At 40.6% G+C, this 6,000-nt stretch overlaps 1 pseudogene; it reads left to right on the top strand.

Annotated features, from left to right (window-relative positions):
- Positions 1–691: 691 nt before the first annotated feature.
- LOC119730203 lies at positions 692–2,767 on the top strand (annotated as a pseudogene).
- The last annotated feature ends 3,233 nt before the right edge of the window (positions 2,768–6,000 follow it).

The raw sequence follows: 6,000 nt of genomic DNA, 5'->3' as shown, positions 1-6,000 counted from the left end.
TGCATGCACAAAATGTGATTTCTTTACACGTCCGCAAAAGGCGAACCCTTACGGCTGAAATCACACTAGCACGAACAGCCCGACGTTTTGGTGTCGCAAAAGAGGACCCCGAAAGTCGTTCTCACACAAATAAAACAAGAATTCTACATAAAGGATAGTTAGGTGGATGTTTGTTTCCTACTTTTAAATGATCTTAATTCCGATTAACATCATTTCATTCAGACTGTAAGGGGGAAAATGTCATTAATCTAGGTCACTTTCTTTCTGACTTACCCTGTACAAATCAGATACAAAATGGGTTTACTGCGCTATATTAATGTGTGGCTTTGCATTGCATGTTTTTATATAAAATCGTTTTTGAGTAATGTCACTGTATTTATAGAATTCCTTCAAACATTGGTATGCTAGGTCACGCGTGCATTTGTGCTCGTTGCCGTAAGGCCTGGTGCATTCACACGTAGTCTAGTACCATACAATGCCGGCTGGCTACGAAGCTTTCTGTAGATGTCACAACTTTTCTAAAAACACGCGTTCAATAGAAATTTGCGATCTTTAGATTATATCTATTTTCAGTATCCAATATTTAAATAAAGGCATGGCTATATAAGTATCAGTCCGGTTCCGTAAACTTTCTGAAGTTCCATTCTCTTTCATCGACATGCTGACCAAATGCTACGATTTGACTTTGCAGATGATGAGACGCAGTAAGACAGTTGCCGTCATCGGCTGTGGAATTTCTGGCCTAACTGCAGTCAAGTGCTGCCTGGACGAAGGCCTGCAACCAACGTGCTTCGAGAGGTCAGATGGCATTGGTGGTCTGTGGTACTACCGCGACAACAGTGAATACGGGATAATGACCACATCTACAAATCGACCATTACCAACACCAGCAAAGAGGTGACGAGCTTCAGCGACTTCCCCTTTCCAGGCGAGTGGCCAAATTTTCTGCACCACAGCTACATGAAGAGGTACCTGGACATGTATGCCGACAAGTTTGGCCTCAAGAAGCACATCCGTTTCTCTACAAGAGTGACCCGCTTGGCTCAGGCACCTGACTATGAGGCTACTGGGCGATGGGTCGTCACTAGCCAAGCGGAAGGAGTGTCTGGGCACGTGGAGGAGTTCAGTCAGGAGTTTGATTCTGTGATGATCTGCACTGGGATGTCAACAACCCTTACATCCCTGAGTTTCCAGGCCTTGAGGAGTTCCAGGGGAAGGTTATTCACAGCCAGGCTTTCCGGAGGCCAGAGGAATTCGAAGGCAAACGAGTGGTTGTAGTTGGGATTGGCAATTCAGCAGGGGATGCAGCTGTAGACGTCAGTCGCCTGGCATCACAGGTAGGTTTGCGTAATGCATGCATCGTTTCAACATTAAGACTGAGCTGACCGATGATCACTTCTGGTTTATTACTCTTGCTCTATTGTAACAGGTGTACTTGAGTACCAGACGTGGCGTGTGGATAGTCAATCGCATTGGAGACTACGGTATCCCGTGGGATTTCCATTTTTTCAGAAGATTCCACCTGGTACCAGCAAAACTTCACGTCATGCTTTTCGTGAAATCCCTCAAACGTAAGTTCAAGATGCTCTATAACTCTCTGAGGCCGGCCCACGATTTGTCGCCGGCGAGGCACTGATTACAGAGGACATGCCAGGTTGTATCATCAGCGGCACAGTGATGATCAAGGCAAACATCGCAAGCTTCACCAAGACGGGCGTGGTTTTTGAAGACGGTACCACCGAGGAGGACATCAATGCCGTCATCATGGCCACCGGCTACAAGGACACGCTGCCCTTGGAGGTTGATTGCCAAGCACTGGAGATGAAAGATGGCCACCTGCCGCTGTACAAGTTGGTGTTTCCTTTAGGTCTAAAGCACAACACGCTGTCGGTCAACGGCGCCATCAGACCCTTAGCCGCAGTCCTCCCGTGCGTCGAGCTTCAGGCTCGCTGGGCTTCGAGGGTGTTCAAAGGGTTGGCTAAGCTACCATCCCAGCCGGATATGGAGGCTGAGGTGAAGGCGACTGACGAAGCCATGAAGGCCGCATGTTTACCTAACCACCGACACAGTGATTTCCAAGCCTACTGCATCAGTCTGGCGTCTGAGATCGGAGTCGAGCCAAATTTCCTGAAGCTCTTCCTCACCGATCCCGTGCTGACTCTCCGGTGCTTGTTCGGACCCCTTGTACCATACCAGTTTCGATTGGTGGGTCCTGGGAAGAATGATGAAGCCCGGAAGGCCATCAACACGGTTTGGGAGCGGATCGAGAAGCCAACCAAGACAAGACCCATTGGCCCAATAGAAGACGCCCGCCATCTCGTCATTCTTATTGCTTTCTGTGTTTCTGTGCTTGTAGTCGTCATGGCCTGGATTTTGTTGTAAGCAGAGTTGGAAGGCCATACAACCTTTCGAAATAGTTTTTGAAGCAGATTAATACTGACTTATGGGCCTAGACGCCACCAAATGTTGTTCTCCTAAAATGTCACAAATGTCTCCTAAAATTTGTTTTGATGTAAGTATCGATTGTTAATTTGAATCGCTCAATTATAGTCATGGAATGCACGTCATTATAGCAATCAACAAATTTTGGGTGAGGTTGAGGAAGACTTAGAGTTTAGGCCAAGAGCAGACGCTCACCGCCATGCTGTTCTCTTTGTTTTGTGAGTTTCTTTCTTAGCAATTGTAGTGGCTTGTCTTTTGATGTAAGCAGAAACTGTTAATTTAACTGGCCTTATGGGATGCACGGAAGGCCATCAACAGGCTTCGGTATGGGTTTAAACACTTAGTTATTTTTTTTTTTTGTATTTACTTGTGCACTTGTGATTTGCTTGGTTTTTGGATGGATGTAAGAAGGACTGGTAATTTATCTTGCCTTGTATGGAAGGCTTTCAACAAGCTTTAGAGTTGGTTTTAAACAAACTGAGGGTTTTGTTATGCGCCATCTAAGTTGAGACAGGTAATGTAACTTAGAGTAAAGGCCCCGAAGTAGACGCCCACCAATATCCTCCTTGTTTAGGCGTGTCATGCACTTGCAGTTGTGGTCGTTTGGCCTTTGATGTAAGTAAAGAGACTGGTAATTTTTTTTGCCTCATTGTATGGGATACACGGAAGGCCGCCAACAGACTTTTGGTGGGTTTTGAAAAAATAAGATACGATCTGTTAGCTTCAATGTAGACGCTCACCACTTGTTATTGCCTTTTTTTAGTGTCTTCTCTGACAGTATATCTAGAACTATTATGGTGTACAAGCATTACATTCACTGTGTGGACTTCTGAACAAAAGAGGTCTACACAAACCAGGTAGCAGCGGCGTTGTGTGGACTTGCCCACGTCCAAACAGTGTTTCCCCCTCTCTGGAAAACGGTTTTAGAGGATTTTTGGGTCTAGGTTTATCTGTGACAAAATGAAAAGAAACACTGAAGGGTGTCAGAAAAAAAAATAGGGTTGAAAGAATGTTCACAGTGTGAATGAAATTACCTTTTTTTACAGGTTTCTCTTAACTACACGAAAACAAAAGAACATGCACACTACGTATGTAACATAAACATGGGTGCATCTCTATGGTGTTGCATATTTTTTTATCTTGATTATTGAAGTACTTATAAAGGCGTATATATTGAACCGATATATTTAATACACGTATCAAAACACTTAAATGATTATCTTCATAATATTTCTTCGGAAGGGACGAACGTATTTTAATGACGTCATTTATACAAGTAGCTGGCAATTAACTTCAAGGTGCATGTTGTTTATTTTTCTTGATTTACTATTGTTAAAGGCGTAAAGGTGCGGATACTTTTAGAACATAATGTATATCAACAACTGTATGCTTATCTTATAATATATTTACGTTTAGGTTCGTTACATTAGATTTTCTTTGTTATTCGGTTATAAATGTAGTGAGACGTCTTTTACGAGGCACCGTACAATTGGCACACAGCCCAGAAAAATGTATACAAACGCGCACTCGGTGCCGTGAACGCGCGAATATCAGCACTTTTCTGCCTGCACACCAAAGTGTAAGTATAGTGTGCATAGATTTGTGCTTGAAAACCAACATTTTAGTTTCAAATTAGCGAAATTTGTATTTTTTCTTTACATTCTAATGTCACAATGCAAGTTCTCTGCTACCGCTGGGCTAGGTTTAGTTTATTTCATGTTGACGAAAGGAGTGATTTTGGGGTGAATTAGTTTAAGTAATGTCAAAGTTTTAATCACCGTGTGTCACATGTTGATTTATTGCAATACGACTGTTTCATGTCAGGTGCAATTTGGAGGCCTAGTTCACTACACAGCCGTACACTGGCCAGGCGTTCGGGGAACCTCATTAAAATGTTAGAACCAAGAATATTAGGAACCTGTGAACTTGGAACCTGATTAAAATATTAGAACCAAGAATATTAGGAACCTGGAAATCTTAGGAACCGGGGCAACTTTAGAAATACAAACTTTGTGACTATAATTTATCATTGGCAACGTTATTACAATTTATAGAGCTGGAAGTTGAATCTAAGTTATTTTTGTAACACTTGTTTTGTGAGTTAGATTGAGATTCAGATCCAGAACTATCGTAATTGATTTTGTAAACAAGTAATCTGTAACAAGTTCATGAGACCAAACATAATTTGACTCCTCCTGGTGTTTTGATTTTGTCTGTTTGTCTTGGGTTGTTCTTGGCGCCCTTAAATCTAATTATTTGAGCGGACCTACTTAATGGCGTACCGCTACATTAATATGGCAGTTACAACCTAGTAGCAGTTATAACTTTATAGAACATATCAACAACTGTATGCTTATCTCATAATAATTTACGTTAGGTTCGTTACATTAGATTTTCTTTGTTATTCGTTATTAATATGGCAGTTACAACCTAGTAGCAGTTATAACTTTATAGAACATAATGTATATCAACAACTGTATGCTTATCTTATAATAATTTACGTTTAGGTTCGTTACATTAGATTTTCTTTGTTATTCGGTTATTAATATGGCAGTTACAACCTAGTAGCAGTTATAACTTTATAGAACATAATGTATATCAACAACTGTATGCTTATCTTATAATAATTTACGTTTAGGTTCGTTACATTTGATTTTCTTTGTTATTAATCGATTATTAATATGGCAGTTACAACATAATAGCAGTTATAACTTTATATGAACTTTAATTATTAGACTACTTAAAACTGTATATTACTTTATAAACTTTAACTAATAGAGTACTTTTAACCTTGCTTATTTGAAACTTTATAAGAACTTAAGTTTAGGCCTACATTACTTTATCAACTTCATAGGAAGTTTACTTTATAACTTAGAACTTTGACTTGCAGCTTGTATAGGGATTAAATCTTATTCGTCATAGTATAGACCATTATCATGTTGCTGACATCTTCATTTTCCCATTCAAATCAACGTAACCAAAACGAGGCTGGAAGGAACAATAGTCTGGTTCCTTTTTGCCCGAAAAACATTATCATTCCGTACTATTATTGGATACAGGGAACTTTACTGAAATGGTGGCAGCATGATAAAGGTCTATAATACTAGATTTGTTAAATTGATATTCATGTCATAAGCCAGACATATATATAGTCTTTGTAAAAGAACACGTTTTAAAGAGTACATTTGGACTCATGTTTCCACTATGTTTGTCTTCGTTGCCTCGGCGTCCTTAAATCTAATCATTTCAGCGGACCTTCCTAATGGCATGCTTATTTTCCCCTCGATTTTCACAACTGTTTAAGAAGCGTGCTGCGCGTGCCGACAATTCTAACACAACCATCAGAATGGTTCAATGCTGACGCCTTTTCATTTTAACACATAGGCCTACCATTTTATTATTGCGATACAACACCTCGTGAGCGACTTTTCGAGGTCCCTGATAAGGCATTCATTTAAGTGAAATTCAATATGTCGTGTTTAGCCCACGTTTCTGTCACTGGTCAATTGTCATGTTACTCTATTCGGACTTCATAAACAAAGAGGCCTAGACCATTAC

The sequence above is a fragment of the Patiria miniata genome, unplaced genomic scaffold (genome assembly GCF_015706575.1).
Source record: "Patiria miniata isolate m_02_andy unplaced genomic scaffold, ASM1570657v1 HiC_scaffold_1, whole genome shotgun sequence".
Lineage (NCBI taxonomy): Eukaryota > Metazoa > Echinodermata > Asteroidea > Valvatida > Asterinidae > Patiria > Patiria miniata.
The sequence above is the reverse complement of the archived record's forward strand: the minus strand, read 5'-3'. Positions and strand labels throughout refer to the sequence as shown.